At 43.4% G+C, this 26,344-nt stretch overlaps 1 pseudogene; it reads right to left on the reverse strand.

Moving 5' to 3' along the window:
- Positions 1–8,505: 8,505 nt before the first annotated feature.
- On the reverse strand, positions 8,506–25,781 carry LOC121532943 (annotated as a pseudogene).
- Positions 25,782–26,344: the final 563 nt, after the last annotated feature.

A 26,344-nucleotide genomic window follows, 5' to 3' on the forward strand; every position in this document is an offset into this window, starting at 1 on the left:
TCTAGCCGACAGTCTACATCTGTATTTCTTACACCTTCACTCATGGCCTCCTCCCCTCTTCTTCCTTCCTCTTAGAAAGTGGCTGATCAGCCCTGACAGGCAGCGCTCGGCGTCATGGGACTCTTTTGTGGATAGAGGGCCACAACTATATCATATCGGGGCCCTCCTGTAGCTCAGTTGGTAGAGTATGGCGCTTGCAACGCCAGGGTTGTGGGTTCGATTCCCACGGGGGGGGCAGTATGAAAAATGTATGCACTCAATAACTGTAAGTCGCTCTGGATAAGAGCGTCTGCTAAATGACTTTAAAAAAAGTAAAAATAATGTGGAGTAGAGAGTTGCGTACACCTTGCATTTCTATCTGCAGTGTTCTGAACATCAAGCCAAACTGAATAAGGCCGGGATTAAATCAGATTTCTGGTAACAGGCAATGCAGCCTTTAATAAAGGCAATGTCCAATTGAGCCGACATATGCAGCGTTTACTGTGAATGTGATCTCCGCGAATGCGGGAACATTGCCTTTAACACCGCAGTGCCTGCGGTTGTATTGAATCCCGGACTAATTGTTGAACTGAGTTACACTTTTGTAGAGGGTACTATATTTCTACATGGAGCATGGCTAATAATATAGTTTATTCTAACAGTGAGATCAGATTACTAATAACATAATCAACATGCTGTCCATCCAGGGGTGCTGCACCACTGCTTTTTTGGAAATAATTGTTTATTTATTTATTCAGACGAGACAAAACATTTACAAACAAGATACATACATACATACATACATACACACACAGACATATACAGCCTAACATCAACATTACTTTCCTATCTCTATTCCCACCGACCCCATCCCCTCTAGAGGTAGGCAGGTCTATAGGCCTACTGAATGACATTTCATCTAATAGACAAGAATAATAAGAGAAGACAAGCCTTTTCTATTGTTTTGTGTTAAGCAAGAGCCTTTCAATTGGGTTGGTGGTTGGACTAGTCAGAGGTTGACCAACGTTTTTAGCCAGACAGCTCTGCAATTGTAGTTATTTCCCAAACTGTCTTGGGCAAATCCTATTTTACGGAAAGATGTTCAAAGTTCTATATTGAAAAGACGGGTCTAGATGCACAAAAGTTGCATTGTGGTCTGATCGTGTTCAGATCTGGCCGACCACTTCAAGAGGGGGTCAGGGATGCATTGTGTGCTGATTTTTCCTCCGTCTGGATGCAAATCAGGCTACCGAAAGCGCATGAAGTGGGCGACGTCATATGCACTCTGCCCATAAGTCTCCAGAAAATGTGTGTTTTGGGAGTGAGAGGCGCCTTTTTTCATTAAACGTTGGAGGAAATACAGTGGGGAAAAAAGTATTTAGTCAGCCACCAATTGTGCAAGTTCTCCCACTTAAAAAGATGAGAGGCCTGTAATTTTCATCATAGGTACACGTCAACTATGACAGACAAAATGAGAGAAAAAAAATCCAGAAAATCACATTGTAGGATTTTTAATGAATTTATTTGCAAATTATGGTGGAAAATAAGTATTTGGTCACCTACAAACAAGCAAGATTTCTGGCTCTCACAGACCTGTAACTTCTTCTTTAAGAGGCTCCTCTGTCCTCCACTCGTTACCTGTATTAATGGCACCTGTTTGAACTTGTTATCAGTATAAAAGACACCTGTCCACAACCTCAAACAGTCACACTCCAAACTCCACTATGGCCAAGACCAAAGAGCTGTCAAAGGACACCAGAAACGAAATTGTAGACCTGCACCAGGCTGGGAAGACTGAATCTGCAATAGGTAAGCAGCTTGGTTTGAAGAAATCAACTGTGGGAGCAATTATTAGGAAATGGAAGACATACAAGACCACTGATAATCTCCCTCGATCTGGGGCTCCACGCAAGATCTCACCCTGTGGGGTCAAAATGATCACAAGAACGGTGAGCAAAAATCCCAGAACCACACGGGGGGGACCTAGTGAATGACCTGCAGAGAGCTGGGACCAAAGTAACAAAGCCTACCATCAGTAACACACTACGCTGCCAGGGACTCAAATCCTGCAGTACTAGACGTGTCCCCCTGCTTAAGCCAGTACATGTCCAGGCCCGTCTGAAGTTTGCTAGAGTGCATTTGGATGATCCAGAAGAGGATTGGGAGAATGTCAGATGAAACCAAAATAGATTTTTTTGGTAAAAACTCAACTCGTCGTGTTTGGAGGACAAAGAATGGTGAGTTGCATCCAAAGAACACCATACCTACTGTGAAGCATGGGGGTGGAAACATCATGCTTTGGGGCTGTTTTTCTGCAAAGGGACCAGGACGACTGATCCGTGTAAAGGAATGAATGAATGGGGCCATGTATCGTGAGATTTTGAGTGAAAACCTCCTTCCTTCAGCAAGGGCTTTGAAGATGAAACGTGGCTGGGTCTTTCAGCATGACAATGATCCCAAACACACCGCCCGGGCAACGAAGGAGTGGCTTCGTAAGAAGCATTTCAAGGTCCTGGAGTGGCCTAGCCAGTCTCCAGATCTCAACCCCATAGAAAATCTTTGGCGGGAGTTGAAAGTCCGTATTGCCCAGCGACAGCCCCAAAACATCACTGCTCTAGAGGAGATCTGCATGGAGGAATGGGCCAAAATACCAGCAACAGTGTGTGAAAACCTTGTGAAGACTTACAGAAAACGTTTGACCTGTGTCATTGCCAACAAAGGGTATATAACAAAGTATTGAGAAACTTTTGTTATTGACCAAATACTTATTTTCCACCATAATTTGCAAATAAATTCATAAAAAATCCTACAATGTGATTTTCTGGATTTTTTTTCCTCATTTTCTCTGTCATAGTTGACGTGTACCTATGATGAAAATTACAGGCCTCTCTCATATTTTTAAGTGGGAGAACTTGCACAATTGGTGGCTGACTAAATACTTTTTTCCCCCACTGTACATTCCTAGCGTATGAGGAACGTGTTTGCTGGCTTCATAAATGCTAGCAAGCCTGTTTGCAATCCCTTTAGCTTTGCTAACTAGTTAGCTACAGTAGTTGGCTACTGCCATCAAGTTGTTGTGTTATCAGATTTAGCCTGTTCCACCGTTTGCAGAATGCATACCGGCATTTGAATATAGCGCGGGAAAAGGGAATCCGGACACAATGTGGACACTGTAGACAAATTTCAATGTAGGTGTAGATGCATGATGTGTTTGGAATTCCATCATCAGAACTCCATGAACAGAATACAAAAGCTGCATGAACTGTCAAGTCTAGACACGGCCCTAGAAGCTCAATGCCAGCCTTCCTTCAGACTCCCCAGTCAGCTGTTTTTCCCCCTATTACCCTTGGTGCAGAAACAGCGTTCTTTAGATCCAATTTTCCTATTTTAAATAAATGTATCAGAGCCTCTCGGGACAAGGATATGGTTGGATGACCCTAATCTAGGGGTTAGGGAATGGAATACCCCTCCCCCATCTCCACGCAATACCAATCAGGTCATAGAGCTCCATTCCATCCTGGCCTACATACAATGGCCAAGTAGAACCATTTAAAGTTAGGGAGGCCAAACCCCTCTCTAGAGGGGTGGGCTTGAAGTTTTGTCAAGCCCAAACGGTGGCCTCCTTTCCCCCATTAAGAATCCGGCACTACTCTCTCTATTTCTTAAAAATAGGAGTGATAAATTAACATTTGTCAATCTGATCGGCAAAGGTCTCATGTTAGTCTCTATCTTGTCTTTATATAAGGGTGTGAATAGAATACCCAGGTATTTAATGCCCTTAGAGGACCACTTAAACCTCCATTTAGAGATGGAGGAAGATGGGCACAAGCTAGATAGTGGGAGGGCTTCTGACTTATCCCAGTTTATTCTATACCCTGAGTACCCAGAAAACTCTTTCTGGTGGATTTCAAGCACAGCAGGAATAGATATCTCTTCATCAGAAATAAATAGGATCATGTCATACACATATAACATACATTTGTGTTCCTTGTCACCCACTATAATACCGTGAACATTAGCATCCTTTCTGATCCTTTGAGCAAGCGATTCCAGTGCCAGAATGAACAATAGTTGACTCAATGCGCAATCTTGTCTGGTCCCACGTTGAAGCACAAGGGCTCTGAGAGGAGGCTGTTAGTTAACACAGAGGCAGAAGGGGAATCATATAAAGTCTTAATCCATTAAATAAAATGATTACAAAAACCAAATATGTTTACCTGCATCAAATATCCCCATTCAACATCATCAAAAGTGTTTTTGGCATTGAGAGACAGAGCAATACTTGGAGAAGTTGAGTCCTGGGTAGGCCACTGTACAGTCGTGGTCAAACGTTTTGAGAATGACACAAATACAAATTTTCACAAAGTATGCTGCCTCAGTTTTGATGATGGCAATTTGCATATACTCCAGAATGTCATGAAGAGTGATCAGATGGATTGCAATTAATTGCAAAGTCCCTCTTTGCCATGAAAATGAACTTAATCCCCAAAAAACATTTCCACTGCATTTCAGCCCTGCCACAAAAGGACCAGCTGACATCATGTCAGTGATTCTCTCGTTAACACAGGTGAGAGTGTTGACGAGGACAAGGCTGGAGATCACTCTGTCATGCTGATTGAGTTAGAATAACAGACTGGAAGCTTTAAAAGGAGGGTGGTGCTTGAAATCATTGTTCTTCCTCTGATAACCATGGTTACCTACAAGCAAACACGTGCCGTCATCATTGCTTTGCACAAAAAGGGCTTCACAGGCAAGGATATTGCTGCTAGTAAGATTGCACCTAAATCAACCATTTATCGGATCATCAAGAACTTCAAGCAGAGAGGTTAAATTGTTCTGAAGAAGGCAGAGTGCCCAAGAAAGTCCAGCAAGCGCCAGGACCGTCTCCTAAAGTTGATTCAGCTGCGGGATCGGGGCACCATCAGTGCAGAGCTTACTCAGGAATGACAGCAGGCAGGTGAGTGAGGCAAAGACTTTTGGAGGATGGCCTGTTGTCAAGAAGGGCAGCAAAGAAGCCACTTCTCTCCAGGAAAAACATCAGGGACAGACTGATATTCTGCAAAAGGTACAGGGATTGGACTGCTGAGGACTGGGGTAAAGTCATTTTATCTGATGAATCCCCTTTCCAATTGTTTGGGGCATCCAGAAAACACCTTGTCCGGAGAAGACAAGGTGAGCGCTACCATCAGTCCTGTGTCATGCCAACAGTAAAGCATCCTGAGAGCATTCATGTGTGGGGTTGCTTCTCAGCCAGTAAGTAGAGCCTGGGTTCGATTCCCATGGGGGGCCAGTATGAAATATAAAATAATGTATGCACTCACTAACTGTAAGTCGCTCTGGATAAGAGCGTCTGCTAAATTACGTTCACCTACTCTGCGTCTCACAAAGACACGGCGGTTAGAACCAAAAATCTCAAATTTGGACTCATCAGACCAAATGGCAGATTTCCGCCTGTCTAATGTCCATTGCTCGTGTTTCTTGGCCCAAGCAAGTCTCTTCTTCTTATTGGTGTCCTTTAGTAGTGTTTTCTTTGCAGCAATTCGACCATGAAGGCCTGATTCACGCAGTCTCCTCTGAACAATTGATGTTGTTACTTGAAGTCTGTGACGCATTTATTTGGGCTGCAATTTCTGAGGCTGGCAACTAATGAACTTATCCTCTGCAGCAGAGGTAACTCTGGGTCTTCCTTTCCTGTGGCGGTCCTCATGAGACTGTTTCATCATAACGCTTGATGGTTTTTGCGACTGCACTTGAAGAAACTTTCAAAGTTCTTAACATTTTCCAGATTGACTGACCTTCATCTCTTAAAGTAATGATGGAGTGTCGTTTCGCTTTGCTTATTTGAGCTGTTCTTGCTATAATATGGACTTGGTCTTTTACCAAATAGGGCTATCTTCTGTATACCACCCCTACCTTGTCACAACACAACTGATTGGCTCAAACGCATTAAGAAGGAAAGAAATTCCACAAATTAACTTTTAAGAAGGCACACCTGTTAATTGAAATGCATTCCAGGTGTCTACCTCATGAAGCTGGTTGAGAGAATGCCAAGAGTGTGCAAAGCTGTCAAGGCAAAGGGTGCCTACTTTGAACAATCTCAAATTAAAATATATTTTGATTTCTTTAACTCTTTTTTGGTTACTACATGATTCCATATGTGTTATTTCATAGTTTCGATGTCTTCACTATTATTCTACAATGTAGAAAATATTAAAAAATAAAGAAAAACCCTGGAATCAGTAGCTGTCCAAACTTTTGACTGGTACTGTAAATATTTTATTTGAATATTAAGTTGAAATATAATTGAATGCAATATTCATTCAATACAAGTTCAATTTATTAATTCTATGATTCAATTTGTGCATTACAAATTCAAAAATGTTTTATTCAAATTCAATATCGTAATACTAATTCAAAATTACGGAATTCAAATAATTTCTGTTGGCACTGAAATCACTCCATAGTTACATTATAAAGAACAACTTTTATAAACAATGGCAACACTGCCATGTTGCACTGAGCCTTGCTGTCGGACTTTCGGCTGTCCCAGATGCACCTCCCCCGACTTCACTCCTGGACTTTCGTCTACAGTCGGTTGTTTCGACTTACCACTCAAATGAGTCAAGTATCTTCGGCTGTGAGTGATGGAAACAATAAATGGACTCAGCGTCAATTAATTTAATAATTCAATGGATGTTTTGTGCACAAAGGTAATGACTAAAGTGTCTTATTAGGAATTTTCAAAGCTGACTATGTGGCCATCTATGGAAATTGTCTTTCTTGGCCGGGCGTCAGTTAAACTGCAGTACCGAAGCAAGAATGTAGGAGCAGTCGAAACCGTGCTTCTAGACCGGTGTTATGATACTGATGATCTGTCCACCAGATGGTTTGTTTACGTTTCTACAGTTGTGGCTAGATGTTCACAACTGTAGCTAAACCTAACCCTAATCCAGGGTTGTCAAACTCATTCCATTGAGAGTGTCTGGGGGTTTTAGTTTTTTCCTTTCAATGAAGACCTTGACAACAAGGTGAGGGGCGTTCTTTACTAATTAGCACTCTTAATTCATCAACCAAGTACAAGGGAGGAGCGAAAACCCGCAGTCACTCTGCCCTCCGTGGAATGAGTTTGACATGTGCCCTAATCCTTTTCCTAACCTTATTCTCCTAACCGGCTACATTAATTCACCTAACCTGACGCATTAGTTCTCCTAACCTGCTATGTAAACAAACCATCTGTGGCAACAAATAATCAGTATCACCACACCAAGACCCTGGTCCCTTGATTTATGTCCTACCATTGATCTAAAAGTGAAAACTCCGATGGTGCTATCTTGGATCCTTTGGACGTCCCCCATGATGCGTGCGCAACCGTTGAGCGAAACAAACGGGATTGGTTTAGAATCAAAGGATTGTTGACATGTAAACTACCAACATTTCTCTCCGAATCTTTATTGAAACATAAATACATTTCACAATGAGCACTTGTCTCAAATGCATCGTAACAGTTGTTGGTTAGCTAGCTAGCAAATATTTGCCATATTAGCATAGAGGTGACAAGTCAAAACAAGACATGGTATCAATAACAAGATATAACCTGAAATAAGCCACCTAAAATTCCCCACATAGCAGCTTCTTGACATTTTTGCTTGCTATCTGACCGTCCAGAATCATAACACAGACTTCTGCCCCATTGACACGCTCGCATCGATTTCGTGACGTTGTCAGCTAACCCCTAAGGACCATAGCCATATATGGCCATATTTTATATTTTTACATTTTAGTTTAGAAGTTATTTCAGAGATGCAAGGGCTGACAGGCGATGGAATTGACATCAGTCAAAGTTTGTAGCAGGCATAAAAATATGGAAAACAATGTTACATTTCATATTTTTCTGAGGTAGGGGTCACCACCACATTGGGTGATGAAACTGAAACTGTTAGTAAAGAGAAGCAGGGTGGTACTGGAGATGTGCTGACGGTACACATCCATTGACTTGTTTTATGAAAAATGTTATTTACAATTATTTACAAGATTTGTCAGAACATTTGTGGAATGCACATGTATGTATTTTATTACTCTTGATACACTCTATAAAGTAGGGGTGAGCAAGAATTTGGGCCCGAGGGCCACATTGGGATTTTTAAAAAATGAATGGAGGGCCACACAGATTTTTTGGGGGACCGATTTGTTTGTCAAAATCTATTTTAGGCCCAGAAAATGGGCTGTTATTAGAAAATATATAGGTCCATTATCATTTCTACATACTTTCTATCTAGTTTTAGAAGTTCAGGTGTGGCCTGGAGTGTTGTTTTTTTTTCAAAACCCAAAATAATAATCCCCCCAAATAATTGTTTTTGTCAACTCAAACCTCTTGCGGGCCAGATCCGGCTCACAGGCCGTAGTCTGCCCACCCCTGCTCTAAAGACACATTTGACATGACTACTGATGTGAAATCTTGATCAAACCCATTTATTACAGGGTGGTTCACTGAATCAGCTCCAGTCAACACTGGAAGTAAGGCAAGTAGGTCATCCTCCCCATAGCACTTCTTTAATTTATCCCAAAAATTGGAGGATCCCTCAGGCTTAAGCATGTATCGTTTTATCATGCTTTTCTGTACGGTGGTCACTGGTTCGGTAGAGGGCCTCAAAGTAGACCAGGGAAGTTCTGTCTGTTACCCACAATTCCACTGTAGCAGAACAAGCAGTGTGGCAGCCATCTTAGCTTGTCTATATGATAACGCTCAGATACAAACTCACAACAACTGAGCAACAAAATGGTGGGAGCACGTACATCTTCACGCGGCCTTCCACCACTTTGAACTGGCCCTTGACGCCGGCCGGCCGACGCACCCGCTTGGTTTCGGAGCCCTTCTTGGCCATGATGTACATGACCTCTCTCTTATCTTTACCCACGCCCGCCTTCTTATAGATACTGAAAGAGAGAGCGAGGATGGACTTCACTTACTGAAGTAAAATGGTGGTGGTACATGTCACTGCCAGAGTAGATGTAGCTGGCTGCCACGGGTGTAGTAAAGTAAAACTTGGTGATGGTACATGACGTTGCCACAGGTGTAGGAGTGTAAAATGTTTATGGTACATGTAGTTGCAGTGGTTTTTATGGTGTAAAATGGCGGTCGTACCTCTTGAGCTGAGCCATCTTCTCCCTTTCACCGATGTCCACTGTGTTGACCACCGCCTCCGCCTTCTTCTTGGCTGATTCCATCTTCTTCAGCATCTGTCACATCACACAAACAGGTCATATATTGCTGCCTATCCTCTATCTTTGTCTTGAATAAACAACTGAAGTATATATACAGCTATCAACCCCGTCTTCCACTTTCCTTCTCTCCTTTACCTTTTTCTTCCCACATTACTCTTTTCACCCCTTCTCCCTCTGCTCCCACCTTTTACATTTAAATGTTAAGTAATTTAGCAGATGCTCTTATCCAGAGCGACTTACCTTTCTCAAGGGCACAGACAGGTTTTTCACCTAGTCTACTCGGGGATTCGAACCAGCGGCCTTTAGGTTAATGGCCCAATGCTCTTAACCGCTAGGCTCCCTACATCCCCCTTCTCTTCCCTTAATACATTCTTCTCCCCCTTTTTCTCTTTACCCCTCTCCCTTCCTTTCATTCACTTCCCCTTCTTTCTCACCTTTCCTCTCTCCTTTCACCATACATCCCATCATTTTCCCCTCTCCTCCATCCCCATCGCTCTCTCGCTTACCCTCCTCTTCTTCCTGGCCTTAGCCTCGGCCACTCGTTTAATGGGCCTGGCGTTGATCTCCTTCCATTTTGCCTTGTACTCCTCCACCATCTTCTTGGTGACGGGGATGGGCTTATTCCTGTGTTTTTTCTCATCATCCACGAACCACTCGGGCACCTCGCACTGGTCCTCCGAGCTCACAAACCTGAACACACACACATCGTCACACTTGAAAGCTGAAATAATACAAGGCATGGTTAAATAAAATAAGTATTGTTCATTCATATGGTGTGCCTGCACGAGTCATTAGTGAACACACACGCACAGTAATCAGCTAAACTTGCCTGTGGAAGGAGCCTTCTACCAGGTCCCTCTCTCGCTTCTTGGACGTGGCGATCTGACAGCCCAGGGCCAAACCCTCTGCATTCATGATGCGAACACGCTTGCCAGGGGTAACACACGCACACCAGTTAAAGCTTCAGAACAGATTAAATCTTGCCGTTTGAAACTGTCAAATAAGACAGTCCCATCTAATATCAATCTAAAATCAAATCGAAGATACACTACATAACCAAAAGTATGTGGACACCTGCTCGTCCAACATCTCATTCCAAAATCATGGGAGTTAATATGGAGTGGGTCCCCCCTTTGCTCCTATAACAGCTTCCACTTTTCTGGGAAGGCTTTCCACTAGATGTTGGAACAGTGCTGCAGGCACTTCCTTCCATTCAGCCACAAGCATTAGTGAGGTAGGGCACTGATGTTGGGCGATTAGGCCTGGCTCGCAGTCTGCGTTCCAATTCATCCCAAAGGTGTTCATTGGGGTTGAGGTCAGGGCTCTGTGCAGGCCAGTCAAGTTCTTCCACACTGATCGACAAAACATTTCTGTATGGACCTTGCTTTGTGCACGGGGGCATTGTCATGCTGAAAGTTGGAAGCAGAGAATCGTCTAGAATGTCATTGTGTGCTGTATCGTTAAGATTTCCCTTCACTGGAACTAAGGGGTCTAGCCCGAACCATGAAACACAGCCCCAGACCATTATTCCTCCTCTACCAAACTTTACAGTTGGCACTATGCATTCGGGCAGGTAGCGTTGTCCTGGCATCCGCCAAACCCAGATTCATCAGTCGGACTGCCAGATGGTGAAGCGTGATTCATCACTCCAGATGAACACGTTTCCACTGCTCCAGTGTCCAATGGCGGCGAGCTTTACACCAATCCAGCCGACGCTGGAAACCCACTTCATGAAGCTCCCAACAAACAGTTATTGTGCTGTCGTTGCTTCCAGAGGCAGTTTGGAACTCTGTAGTGAGTGTTGCAACCGAGGACAGACGATTTTTCCGCGCTACAGCACTCGGCGGTCCCGTTCTGTGAGCTTGTGTGGCCTACCACTTCGCGGCTGAGCCGTTGTTGCTCCTAGATGTTTCCACTTACAGTTGACTGGGGCAGCTATAGCAGGGCAGAAATTTGACAAACTTACTTGTCGGAAAGGTGGCATCCTATGATGGTGCCACGTTGAAAGTCACTGAGCTCGTCAGTAAGGCCATTCTACTGCCAATGTTATACACCTGTCAGCAACGGGTATGGCTGAAATAGCCAAATCCACTAATTTGAAGGGGTGGCCACATACTTTTGTATATATAGTGTAATTTTTTCATCTAAACTAGCTGTTTGCTATCAGAATCCTGCAAAGTCGTTGAAAATGTATTTAGTTAATCTGACAAATGGGACAATAAACTAAGTCTATTTATTAATAAGTAATGTGACATGAGCCCTGACCTCTCGTGATCCTCATTGCTGCTGTTGTCAAGATCTGAGTCGCTGTCCCCCTCTGCCCCAGCTTCCTGTGAAGGCCCTGCCTCTTCCTCCTCTGGCTGGGACGTCACAGGCTCCTCTTGGGCCTTTCCCTTCTTCCCCTTGGCTGGAGACACAACAAAGGTGTTACGAAAGGTTCATCCAACACTCTTCTCTCACTTTCCTTCACTTTCTCTCCATGGATGAATCGCAATAGTCTAAAGTGGAGTCCTCTCCTTCAAACGCACTGGTCTGAAAACACAAGCTCAGTGAAAGCAATATGGTGGACGCCTACTGGGAGTGTACTTACACCCATCAAATATTTTCACGCAAGTGATGGAAAGGAGATGAGGAAGCCACTTGAGTCTATTGAGATACAGCCATGTTCTGTAGTACCTGTCTGCCGCAGCTCGCTCTCTGCATCTCCGTCCAGATCCAATTCAGAGATGATGTCCTGTGGGGGTCAAACAGGGACAGGAAGTCACATCAGGTCAGAGGTCACGGAGATAAGAGACCCAATGGCTTTAGAATTACACCAGTCCATTTAAAGCACTATATAATCAACAAAACAAAGGAGATGATCGTGGACTTCAGGAAACAGCAGAGGGTGCACCCCCTATCCACATCGACAGGACCGCAGTGGAGAAGGTGGAAAGCTTCAAGTTCCTTGGCGTACACATCACTGACAAACTGAAAATGGTCCACCCATGCAGACAGTGTGGTGAAGAAGGTGCAACAGAGCCTCTTCAACCTCAGGAGGCTGAAGAAATTTGGCTTGGCACCTAAAACACTCAAACTTTTACAGATGCACAATTGAGAGCATCCTATCGGGTTGTATCACCGTCTGGTACGGCAACTGCACCGCCCGCAACCGCAGGGCTCTCCAGAGGGTAGTGCGGTCTACCGAACGCATTACCGGGGGCAAACTACCCGCCCTCCAAGACACCTACAGCACCCGATGTCACAGAAAGGCCAAAAAGATCATCAAGGACATCAACCACCCGAGCCACTGCCTGTTCACCCCGCTATCATCCAGAAGGCGAGGTCAGTACAGGTGCATCAAAGCTGGGACCGAGAGAATGAAAAACAGCTTATTTCTCAAGGCCATCAGACTGTTAAATAGCCATCACTAGTACATTAGAGGCTGCTGCTGCCTATTGAAATCACTTGTCACTTTAATAATGTTTACATATCTTGCACTACTCATCTCATATGTATATACTGTATTCTATAATATTCTACTGTATCTTAGTCCATGCCGCTCTGTCATTGTCTGTCATTGCTTGTCCATATATGTACAGTTGAAGTCGGAAGTTTACATACACTTAGGTTGGAGTCATTAAAACTCGTTTTTCAACCACTCCACAAATTTCTTGTTAACAAACTATAGTTTTGGCAAGTCAGTTAGGACATCTACTTTGTGCATTTACATTTGCAAGACACCAACAATTGTTTACAGACAGATTATTTCACTTATAATTCACTGTATTACAATTCCAGTGGGTCAAAAGTTTACATACACTAAGTTGACTGTGCCTTTTAAACAGCTTGGAAAATTCCAGAAAATTATGTCATGGCTTTAGAAGCTTCTGATGAGCTAATTGACATCATTTGAGTCAATTGTAGGTGTACCTGTGAATGTATTTCAAGGCCTACCTTCAAACTCAGTGCCTCTTTGCTTGACATCATGGGAAAATCAAAAGAAATCAGCCAAGACCTCAGAAAACAAATTGTAGACCTCCACAAGTCTGGTTCATTCTTGGGAGCAATTTCCAAATGCCTGAAGGTACCACGTTCATCTGTACAAACAATAGTACGCAAGTATAAACACCATGGGACCACGCAGCCGTCTTACCGCTCAGGAAGGGGAAGCGTTCTGTCTCCTAGAGATGAACGTACTTTGGTGCGAAAAGTGCAAATTAATCCCAGAACAACAGCAAAGGACCTTGTGAAGATGCTGGAGGAAACAGGTACAAAAGTATCTATAGCCACAGTAAAACAAGTCCTATATTGACATAACCTGAAAGGCCGCTCTGCAAGGAAGAAGGCACTGCTCCAAAACCGCCATAAAAAAGCCAGACTACGGTTTGCAACTGCACATGAGGACAAAGATTGTACTTTTTGGAGAAATGTCCTCTGGTCTGATGAAACAAAAATAGAACTGTTTGGCCATAATGACCATCGTTATGTTTGGAGGAAAAAGGTGAACGCTTGCAAGCCGAAGAACACCATCCCAACCGTGAAGAACAGGGGTGGCAGCATCATGCTGTGGGGGTGCTTTGCTGCAGGAGGGACTGGTGCACTTCACAAAATAGATGGCATCATGAGGAAGGAAAATTATGTGATTATATTGAAGCAACATCTCAAGACATCAGTCAGGAAGTTAAAGCTTGGTCGCGAATGGGTCTTCCAAATGGACAATGACCCCAAGCATACATTCAAAGTTGTGGCAAAATGGCTTAAGGACAACAAAGTCAAGGTATTGGAGTGGCCATCACAAAGCCCTGACCCCAATCTTATAGAACATTTGTGGGCAGAACTGAAAAAGCGTGTGCAAGCAAGGAGGCTTACAAACCTGACTCAGTTACACCAGCTCTGTCAGGAGGAATGGGCCAAAATTCACCCAACTTATTGTGGGAAGCTTGTGGAAGGCTACCTACTTGGGTTTGACCCAAGTTAAACAATTTAAAGGCAATGCTACCAAATACTAATTGAGTGTATGTAAACTTCTGACCCACTGGAAATGTGATGAAAGAAATAAAAGCTGAAATAAATCATTCTCGCTGCTATTATTCTGACATTTCACATTCTTAAAATAAAGTGGTGATCCTAACTGACCTAAGACAGGGAATTTTTACTAGGATTAAATGTCAGGAATTGTACAAAACTGAGCTAAAATGTATTTGGCTAAGGTGTATGTAAACTTCCGACTTCAACTGTATATATATGTATATATTCTTAAATTCCATTCCTTACTAGATTTGTGTGTATTGGGTATATGTTGTGAAATTGTTAGATATTACTTGTTAGATATTACTGCACTGTAGGAGCTAGAAGCACAAGCATTTCGCTACACCCGCAATAACATCTGCTAAACACGTGTATGTGATTTGATTTATATGGATGAGGACATCTGTGTGTAAGTGTGTTCGCGTGTGTACTCTTATGTTTGGGCTGGGAGATATGGCCAAAATATTGCATCAAAATCCTCTTTTGTAGCTTCAAACTCGGGTACTCGACCAATTTGCATAGTTATTTGTTCAATTCCTGCATATGTACTGGTATTGCAGTCCGTACTTTCACCACTAGAGGGCAGTCGGCCGATTTCCGGGGATCTCTATTTGGCAAGCTTGCCCTCCCGAAGTTGTTGGCCAACTTGTTGTGCTAGCAAGTTAGCAGTTCTCAGTTGTTAGCAGTTTCTTACTGGCGATAAACAGATGAGTAGCTAGGTGTCCATCCAATTGGCGACAGATTTAAGTGAATATTCTAAAATCTGCATAAAGAAAATGTGTGCTAATTTTCCCATCATTGGTCTGTTTCCACTAAACTGACTTGTTCCGAATAAAAATCAGTGAGTGATGACATAGTGCACACAAAATGTACTTTTTCGTTTAAGTTTTCATGTACCGAATAAAAATCTGAAGTTCAGTGTGTTTCCGTTGCATTTTCAACTCTACAGATACAGTGGGGAGAACAAGTATTTGATACACTGCCGATTTTGCAGGTTTTCCTACTTACAAAGCATGTAGAGGTCTGTAATTTTTATCATAGGTACACTTCAACTGTGAGAGACGGAATCTAAAACAAAAATCCAGAAAATCACATTGTATGATTTTTAAGTAATTAATTTGCATTTTATTGCATGACATAAGTATTTGATACATCAGAAAAGCAGAACTTAATATTTGGTACAGAAACCTTTGTTTGCAATTACAGAGATCATATGTTTCCTGTAGGTCTTGACCAGGTTTGCACACACTGCAGCAGGGATTTTGGCCCACTCCTCCATACAGACCTTCTCCAGATCCTTCAGGTTTCAAGGCTGTCGCTGGGCAATACGGACTTTCAGCTCCCTCCAAAGATGTTCTATTGGGTTCAGGTCTGGAGACTGGCTAGGCCACTCCAGGACCTTGAGATGCTTCTTACGGAGCCACTCCTTAGTTGCCCTGGCTGTGTGTTTCGGGTCGTTGTCATGCTGGAAGACCCAGCCACGACCCATCTTCAATGCTCTTACTGAGGGAAGGAGGTTGTTGGCCAAGATCTCGCGATACATGGCCCCATCCATCCTCCACTCAATACGGTGCAGTCGTCCTGTCCCCTTTGCAGAAAAGCATCCCCAAAGAATGATGTTTCCACCTCCATGCTTCACGGTTGGGATGGTGTTCTTGGGGTTGTACTCATCCTTCTTCTTCCTCTAAACACGGCAAGTGGAGTTTAGACCAAAAAGCTATATTTTTGTCTCATCAGACCACATGACCTTCTCCTATTCCTCCTCTGGATCATCCAGATGGTCATTGGCAAACTTCAGACGGGCCTGGACATGCGCTGGCTTGAGCAGGGGGACCTTGCGTGCGCTGCAGGATTTTAATCCATGACGGCGTAGTGTGTTACTAATGGTTTTCTTTGAGACTGTGGTCCCAGCTCTCTTCAGGTCATTGACCAGGTCCTGCCGTGTAGTTCTGGGCTGATCCCTCACCTTCCTCATGATCATTGATGCCCCACGAGGTGAGATCTTGCATGGAGCCCCAGACCGAGGTTCATTGACCGTCATCTTGAACTTCTTCCATTTTCTAATAATTGCGCCAACAGTTGTAGCCTTCTCACCAAGCTGCTTGCCTATTGTCCTGTAGCCCATCCCAACCTTGTGCAAGTCTACAATTTTATCCCTGATGTCCTTACACAGCTCTCTGGTCTTGTCCATTGTGGAGAGGATGGAGTCTGTTTGATTGAGTGTGTGGACAGGTGTCTTTTATACAGGTAACGAGTACAAACAGGTGCAGTTAATACAGGTAATGAGTTGAGAACAGGAGGGCTTCTTAAAGAAAAACTAACAGGTCTGTGAGAGCCAGAATTCTTACTGGTTGGTAGGTGATCAAATACTTATGTCATGCAATAAAATGCAAATTAATTACTTAAAAATCAAACAATGTGATTTTCAGGATTTTTGTTTTAGATTCCGTCTCTCACAGTTGAAGTGTACCTATGATAAAAATTACAGACCTCTACATGCTTTGTAAGTAGGAAAACCTGCAAAATCATCAGTGTATCAAATACTTGTTCTCCCCACTGTAGGTTTGTCACAAACTGTTGCGTTAAATGGCAAATGTGCCTACTTCGGTCATGGCTCTAGCCAACAGCTCGCAGATACAGTGCGGGTAGGCTGCGCAGGTAGGCCTGTCTGCATGAGTTTCCACCGCAATTTCTCGCATTATTAATTTTACCGACACAAAAAGATCCCAACATGTCAAGCGAACAAATTATTTCTCAGCATTTACACAATTGTACAGAAACGTCCTGTTTCCGTCACGGAAAGTATTCAGACCCCTTGACTTTTTCCACATTGTTACGTTTACAGCCTTATTCTAAAATTGATTTAAAAAATAAAATCCTCAGCAATCTACACACAATACCCCATAATGCCAAAGCAAAAACCGGTTGTTAGACATTTTTGCAAATGTACAAATAAATAAATAAAATATCACATTTACATAAATATTCAGACCCTTTGCTATGAGACTCGAAGTTGAGCTCAGGTGCATCCTGTTTCCATTGATCATCCTTGAGATGTTTCTACAACTTGATTGGAGTCCACCTGTGGTAAATTCAATTGATTGGACGTGATTTGGAAAGGCACACACCTGTCTATATAAGGTCCCACAGTTGACAATGCATGTCAGAGCAAAAACCAAGCCATGAGGTCGAAGGAATTGTCCGTAGAGCTCCAAGACAGGATTGTGTCGAGGCACAAATCTAGGGAAGGGTACCAAACATTTCTGCAGCATTGAAGGTCCCCAAGAACACAGTTGCCTCCATCATTCTTAATTGGAAGAAGTTTGGAACCACCAAGACTCTTCCTTGAGCTGGCCGCCCTGCCAAACTGAGCAATCGGGGGAGAAGGGCCTTGGTCAGGGAGGTGACCAAGAACCAGATGGTCATTCTGACAGAGCTCCAGAGTTCCTCTGTGGAGATAGGAGAACCTTCCAGAAGGACAACCATCTCTGCAGCACTCCACCAATCAGGCCTTTATGGTAGTGGCCAGATGAAAGCCACTCCTCAGTAAAAGGCACATGACAGCCTGCTTGAAGTTTGCCAAAAGGCACTTAAAGGACTCAGACCATGAGAAACAAGATTCATAGCTGTGCAGAGATGCTCCCCATCCAACCTGACAGAGCTTGAGAGGATCTGCAGAGAATAATGGGAGAAACTCCCCAAATACAGGTGTCCCAAGCTTGTAGCATCATGCCCAAGAAGAATCAAGGCTGTAATCACTGCCAAAGGTGCTTCGACAAAGTACTAAGTAAAGGGTCTGAATTCTTGTGTGATATTTCACTTTCATTTTAATGAATTAGCAAAACTGTCTAAAAACCTGTTTTTGCTTTGTCATTATGGGGTATTGTCTGTAGATTGATGAGGGGAAAAAAACAATTTAATACACTTTAGAATAAGGCTGTAACAAAAAATTTGGAAAAAGTCAAGGGGTCTGAATACTTTCCGAAGGCACTGTAAATGTTTTGTAAGTGAGCACATAAACTCAGCAAAAAAATAAATGTCCCTTTTTCAGGACCCTGTCTTTCAAAGATAATTAGTAAAATTCCAAATAACTTCACAGATCTTCATTGTAAAGGGTTTAAACACTGTTTCCCATGCTTGCTCAATTAACCATAAACAATTAATGAACATGCACCTGTGGAACGGTCGTTAAGACACTAACAGCTTACAGACGGTAGGCAATTAAGGTCACAATTATGAAAACTTAGGACACTAAAGAGGCCTTTCTAGTGACTCTGAAAAACACCAAAAGAAAGATGCCCAGGGTCCCTGCTCATCTGCGTGAACCTGCCTTAGGCATGCTGCAAGGAGGCATGAGGACTGCAGATGTGGCCAGGGCAATAAATTGCAATGTCCATACTGTGAGACGCCTAAGACAGTGCTACAGGGAGACAGGACAGACAGCTGATCATCCTCGCAGTGGCAGACCATGTGTAACAACACCTGCACAGGATTGGTACATCCAAACATCACACCTGCGGGACAGGTACAGGATGGCAACAACAACTGCCCGAGTTACACCAGGAACGCACAATCCCTCCATCAGTGCTCAGACTGTCCCCAATAGGCTGAGAGAGGCTGGACTGAGGGCTTGTAGGCCTGTTGTAAGACAGGTCCTCACCAGACATCACCGGCAACAACGTCGCCTATGGGCACAAACCCACCGTCGCTGGACCAGACAGGACTGCTCTTCATTGACGAGTCGCGGTTTTGTCTCACCAGGGGTGATGGTCGGATTCGCGTTTATCGTCGAAGGAATGAGCGTTACAGAGGCCTGTACTCTGGAGCGGGATCGATTTGAAGGTGGAGGGTCACAGCATCATCGGACTGAGCTTGTTGTCATTGCAGGCAATCTCCACGCTGTGCGTTACAGGGAAGACATCCTCCTCCCTCATGTGGTACCCTTCCTGCAGGCTCATCCTGACATGACCCTCCAGCATGACAATGCCAGCCATACTGCTCGTTCTGTGCGTGATTTCCTGCAAGACAGGAATGTCAGTGTTCTGCCATGGCCAGAGAAGAGCCCGGATCTCAATCCCATTGAGCACGTCTGGGACCTGTTGGATCGGAGGGTGAGGGCTAGGGCCATTCCCCCCAGAAATGTCCGGGAACTTGCAGGTGCCTTGGTGGAAGAGTGGGAGATGCAAGAACTGGCAAATCCGGTGCAGTCCATGAGGAGGAGATGCACTGCAGTACTTAATGCAGCTGGTGGTCACACCAGATACTGACTGTTAATTTTGATTTCGACCCCCCCCCCCCTTTGTTCAGGGACACATTATTCAATTTCTGTTAGTCACATGTCTGTGGAACTTGTTCAGTTTATGTCTCAGTTGTTGAATCTTGTTATGTTCATACAAATATTTACACGTTAAGTTTGCTGAAAATAAACGCAGATGACAGTGAGAGGACGTTTCTTTTTTTGCTGAGTTTATATTACCAGAAAGATGAGAAATACACTACATTATAATTGTATAGTAAAAATAAAAACTACATTTCAACAATCTATTCAAAACCATGTCCATTCTGTCCATGGTCAATTGGTGTTTGTGTGTGTAGGGCCCCAGACTCACGTTTTCCCCTGGTGGAACTGGTGCCAGAAACTTTTTCAGTTGGTGGCATCAGCCCATGATTTGGTCGCACCCCCCAATTCTTTTTTGCAGCATCACGAAATAGACAAAATAGCAGTAATCATCTTAAAAACTCATAAAATCATTCACAATGATTTATTATGAAGCGTAATAGACTACTGAGATGGTTTTCAATAAATAAGTTGTTACATCTAACATGCATGATTCAAGATATTTTGATTGTCATGAATTTTGGGTTGACAATTAGGCAATTTGTTATTTTACTGTCAAAATAGGGCTCTGGAATATTATACTTTTTTTGCTCAATAGAGATGCATTTTCCTTCATCTTTATGTGCAATAATATTACAAATAGGCCTAAATCAATTGGTGCTAATTCACCAAGTAATGAAGAGGTAACTCAAAACACATTAGCTAGATCCCTAACTCTAAATATAACACCTGCTGCTAGTAGCCATGTATTATTCAAACAATACATTTAATGTCCCAAAATATAAATAATTTGAATCAGTAGTAGGCCTGCTACCCAATGAGACCTAGTGCACGCGCAATGGCCGATGCGCATTTCACATGCTCCGTATTTCAAAGCCATATCAGATATCTCGATTGTAAAACAGTGTGTTTTGAGCTCAATATGGAGAGTTTGAGAAATAAAAAATTATACCAACAGAAAGCGGAGGCCCTCCTCTAGGACAACAGTAGTTCCTTCCAAAGTTGTTTTTTCCTGCAATTGTATTTTTCAGTGCGCATGAGGGGGGAGAGAGGGTGTGAGAGGCTCGCTCATTACAGCAGAGAAACAAGCACAGCGGCAGGGCAGACACTTTCACTACAGTAGTCATGAAGATAATGCACTTTACTGTTTGACCTAATCCTGGTTTTATTTGCCCCAAAAATAGGACGATTTTTATGGTGACCAGGTATAATGTGCAGCTCGCACCGGTGCGACCAATAACAAATTCCATTCGCACAGCAAAGTCAAATGGTCGCAAAATTAGACTAAATGGTCTCAGTCTGGAGGCCTGGTGTGTTACCTTGGCCTTGTTTATGGTTGCGAGGGAGAACATGGAGGAGTCATTGCCGTCAGCGATGGAGACTCAGGCAGGTCCATTTTCAGCGCCACCCTCTCCCTCTGCTTCCTCCTCTCCTTCAGAAGCTTCTTCTTCCTGGTTGGCACAACACAACGGCATGCATATGTCGACACCTCACAATTGGAAATATAACATATCTGTCATATCATAACTTCCTCTTAATGAGGAAGCAACTGCCATCAGGCCAGACTCAGGTCTTACCAGTTTTGTGATGGCATCAGTAAGGCTTTTAATGAACATTGACTCGAGACTTGTGTATTGTATCTGTAATGGGTGAATTGTGAACAGTGCTATTATGTATGTATTGTACTGTCTAGTCCCCAAGTTCCCCTTAGCAAAAATTAAGTTATTTTATATTGAGCCATAAAATACCATTGTTGGTATATACCGGTACATTGGAGACCAAGTAGGTGAGCAATGAGAGTATAAAGACTTAACGTCTTAGCTCTGCCACCTCCTCCACGTTCAGCTCGGCCAGTTTCTGCTCCATCTCTACCTCCTCCAACTCTGCCTCTTCTTCCTTCTTTTCAGCCACTTTCATTTTCGTTTTCTCCTTCTTCTCCTCTTTCTTCTCTGCGTCGCTCGCCTCCTCACCTGAACTTAGTCTGCAGACAACCACAACACTAAAGGCCAATGTTGTTGAAGTCTACTGTTCTTTATAATGGGCTGTGCAGCTTCAAAGGATATTAATTTAGAACCTGACAAATACCTCATACCCTTGTAAAAGAGATTATCTTGTCCACCAAAATCAGCCCCAACCCCTAGATAGGCAATTCATGATACACTCATATATTTTAAGACTGGACAGGTGTAAACAATATGGAGGAAACAGAGGACTAGGTGGAGCCATACATACAATTCCATTCTGTACCCACCTACCTGTATCTGATCTACCAGGGGCTTTAGGGGTTGAATTTGGTCTGGGAGTCTATCTCAATAGAACTTGCTGTAGATGTGAAGATGAAGAAATGTTCAAACGGATTCTTATTTGATGTCCTGGTCCAGTTGCTTGGCCTAGTCCTTCAGCTTCTTGGCCAGGTATCTCCTCCGCTTGGACCTCCAGATCAGCAGCATGCTGGACACACACACACACACACACACACACACAGAGTCAGGGGGCAATGGTCATACGAGAGCCCAAGAGGAGAGGGGGGGCTCCACAACTTGAGTTGCAGTACATATTTGGGTCTATAGAAAACGCTTTATAAAGTTAGTGTATTGTTACTATTATAGTACAGCGTTCTCATTGGCTTACCGGAGCTCCTTGCGGCCCAGAACCTTGATGTCACAGCAACACTCTTTGACCTCGTCAGAGGTGGCTTCGTGAGACTCCAACTCAGTGTTATCAAAGGTGATCTGGAGGGACACCCCAATAAAGACAATATTAGAGTCTGTTCAGAGAGAGATATGCTACAGCAAAATGTTGTTAAGCTAGCTAGAAAACTAACTTACTACTAACTTGCTTTCCATGCTAACTGCCATGGCAAAGCTATGTACAGTATGTTGTGTGTCTCACCTCGTTGGCTTTGCTCATGAAGTCCACAGGGTTGTCAGCCTTGAGGAAGGCAGTCGTAGAGAATGTGTGGTACAGGGTCAGATCACCGTCTGTGTATCCCTCCGCCTGAAACACAGCAACATGAATGAAGCCACTGAAATATACAGTCAGTTCAGTCACAAGCCTTTTACAGACAAGTACACACACACACGCAAACACACACTTTGGGTTTCTTCACATGCACCAGGTCTTTGATAGCCTTGGCTTGGACCTCCACCTCTTTGAAAGCATGTTTGGGGTCGAAAAACTTGTCTATTTTGTCTGGGGCCAGTTAACCTGAAATGGAAAGAAGTCCTGTCCTCAGTTACTCAACAAGACCAGCCCTTACCACAATAAACCCAGTATATATTTCCCAATTTACACTAGATAACTGGTGCTAAGGAGCAGGTTTGGGGCATATTCAGTTAATTCAGGAAGTGAATGGTATTTGAATTTAGAATAAATAGAAAATACTTTTTCAACTCTGCTGAATAGAGTCGAGGCGAACCAACCCACCCTGGCAGATGACGAAGATCTCAGCCGACTCGTTTCTGGAGGCCTGGGGCTTGGTGGCCTGCACCTTCTTGAAGAACTGCTGGAAGATCCACAGCAGCGGCTGGTAGTCTTTGGAGCGGAACACCTTGGTGACAGACGTGCCCCCTTTGGCCAGGAAGTCACACGCCAGCTTCAGAGCCATCAGGGTCAGGTGAGCTGGTAGGGGTAGTAGTGTTGAGGTAAGACTGAAATGGACAATCTGCTGTTTCTTTTATTAAATGTAGATTGTGTTCGGCTACTGTGCACTTTACACTGATCTAATAAACAGTTCTACTGTACATATTTTGTTATGAGTGAACATAAAGATACAGCTGATGGACAGACACATGATTTGGTATGCATTAAGATTATTTTCTCTCAGTTTGCTTATATAGGTGTTATCAGTGCTGTTACATACCCTGAGAGAAGGCATCATGCACACAGTTGGCTCCAACATTTGGAGCTCCGTCGTTTAGGACCACGTCCACCTTCCATGTCTGGAGCGCCTTCCTCAGAGCCTGGCGAAAACAGCAGTTACATACATCAAACATACAAGTTAATTATTGCCAGAATCTCGTAGTATCCATTTAAAACACCATCCTGTATGGCCAAATAACACACTGTCACTAATTTGACCTCTGACCTTAGCATAAGTACCTACCTGTCGGCATTTCTCTGTGGTGATGTCCTCTATCAGAGCGACCACGCTGGGAATAGCCTTGATTGGGACACCTGAGAGAAGAGAGGAACATCCTGACACCATAAAAAAACTATCACAGAACGTTTAACTGCAATAGTAGTAATAACAAATTGATTAGTTGGTATACGGTGCATTCAGAAAGTATTCAGACCCGTTGACTTTATACATTACAGCCTTATTCTAAAATTGATTAAATTGTTTTTTTTTCCCCCTCATCAATCTACACACAATACCCCATAATGACAAAGCAAAAACAGGTTTTTTGAAATTTTAGCAAATGTATTAAAAATAAAACACTGAAATATAAGTATTCAGGCCCTTCACTCAGTACATTCTTGAAGCACCTTTGGCAGTGATTACGGCCTCGAGTCTTCTTGGCACACCTGTATTTGGGGAGTTTCTCCCATTCTTCTCTGCAGATCCTCTCAAGCTCTGTCAGGTTGGATGGGGAGCATCGCTGCACAACTATTTTCAGGTCTCTCCAGAGAAGTCTGGGCTCTGGCTGGGCAACTCAAGGACATTCAGAGACTTGTCCCGAAGCCACTCCTGCATTGTCTTGGCGTTGTCCTGTTGGAAGGTGAACCTTCGCCCCAGTCTGAGGTCCTGAGCGCTCTGGAGCAGGTTGTCATCGAGGATATCTCTGTACTCTGCATAGGTGGCAATTTGCTCCGTTCATCTTTACCTCAATCCTGACTAGTCTCTCAGTCCCTGCCGCTGAAAAACATCCCCACAGCATGATGCTGCCACCACCATGCTTCACCATAGAGATGGTGCCAAGTTTCCTCCAGACGTGACACTTGGCATTCATGCCAAAGAGTTCAATCTTGGTTTCATCAGACCAGAGAATCTTGTTTCTCATGGTCAGAGTCCTTTAGGTGCCTCTTGGCAAACTCCAAGCGGGCTGTCGTGCCTTTTACTGAGGAGTGACTTCCGTCTGGCCACTCCGGCACTGCATCTCAGTGCTAGAGGCGTCACTACAGACCCTGGTTCGATTCCAGGCTGTATCACAATCCGGCTGTGATTGGGAGTCCCATAGGGCGGCGCAACATTGGCCCAGTGTTGTCCAGGTTTGGCCGGGGGAGGCCGTCATTGTAAATAAGAATTTGTTCTTAACTGACTTGCCTAGTTAAAGGTTAAAGAAAAAAAGAAATGACAGGTCTATGATTAAATTTTTTTGCCATTTAGCAGATGCTCCTATCCAGAGCGACTTACAGGAGCAATGTTAAGTGCATTGCTCAAGGGCACATCGACACATTTCTCACCTAGTCGGCTCAGGGATTCGAACCAGTGACCTTTCGGTTACTGGCCCAACACTCTTAACCGCTAGCTACCTGCCGCCCCAAAAGTACAACTTGACTGTCACTCAGTAGGGTTTTATAGTATATTGAAATACTTTACAGGTGATGCTGCTAGCTACTCACCAACCACCTGGAGCTGCACACAAGTCCACCAGAGCCCTGGCCTTTTGTAGGAACTGGAATTTACGGTTCAACTGAATAAGTTTGAAGGAAGAACGTGAACGATATCCTGAAGGAGAGGAGAGCAAGAGTATTAAACACATATAACAAGCCAACGTCTAGCCAATTTCTACAGAGTCCCCTGTAGCTCAGTTGGTAGAGCATGGCCTTGCAACGCCAGGGTTGTGGGTTCGTTTCCCACGGGGGGCCAGTATGAAAATGTATGCACTCACTAACTGTAAGTCGCTCTGGATAAGAGCGTCTGCTAAATGACTAAAATGTAAATGTAAGTTAACTCTTTCAAAACAATCCAGCTAGCTTCAACTATCAGAACCCTGAACAGCCAGTTAGGTAACTACTAGCTAGCTATGTTCTTGAGTCTTGATGGCTATATGGCTCAAGTGCACCCGAATCACTGATTGGCAACATTAGGTACAGTATATATTCTCAAACTCAGAAGAACACAGTACAGCCCGAGTAGCTTACTGTATCAATAGCTTTAGCTAGCTAGGCCATTTAAATGCTAATAGCACGATGTGTCTGGATAAAGATGACAGATCCTACCGGTTTCCTTTGCTAAGTGGTAGAATTTATATTTTCTGGTCTTTCCAACTTTGAGTTTCTTACCCATGTTTGCTGGTGTTGTTGATCACTTATGATGAAAATTGTGCGTTTCCTTCAGAATATTAAGATTAACAAATTACAGACGCATACTGCCAAAACGTCACATATCAGTTTGATGCCTGAACCCAGGACAAGAACAACTAAAAACACTAGGCCGTTATGTTTTATATGTAAAGTACATTCACAGTACATTTTTTAAATTATGATTCAATTAGTTTTGTCAGTTTTCTTTTTACGTCAGAATTTTAGATTATATTCTAAACTGTATGTACTTGACAATATTGTATTATATGAAGAAACAAACCCATCATAATAAAGAATAAAGGTTACATCCCTTACAAAAAATGATTGCATTTTTGAAACAGTAAAGTGTAGTTACTGCAATCGACTGTGGTATTTTGGATGCAGTAATTGCAGAATAACTGCAGTTACACTGCAAAATTACTGCAGGAAAAAAAAACGCTGTTGTTTTGGACGCAGTATTTGCAGCATGCTGTAGTTATACTGCACTCTAACTGAATACTTTTTTCATAATGGATGCGATAAGATTTCAATTTTCTTTATTGATTC

Source organism: Coregonus clupeaformis, chromosome 17 (genome assembly GCF_020615455.1).
Source record: "Coregonus clupeaformis isolate EN_2021a chromosome 17, ASM2061545v1, whole genome shotgun sequence".
NCBI lineage: Eukaryota > Metazoa > Chordata > Actinopteri > Salmoniformes > Salmonidae > Coregonus > Coregonus clupeaformis.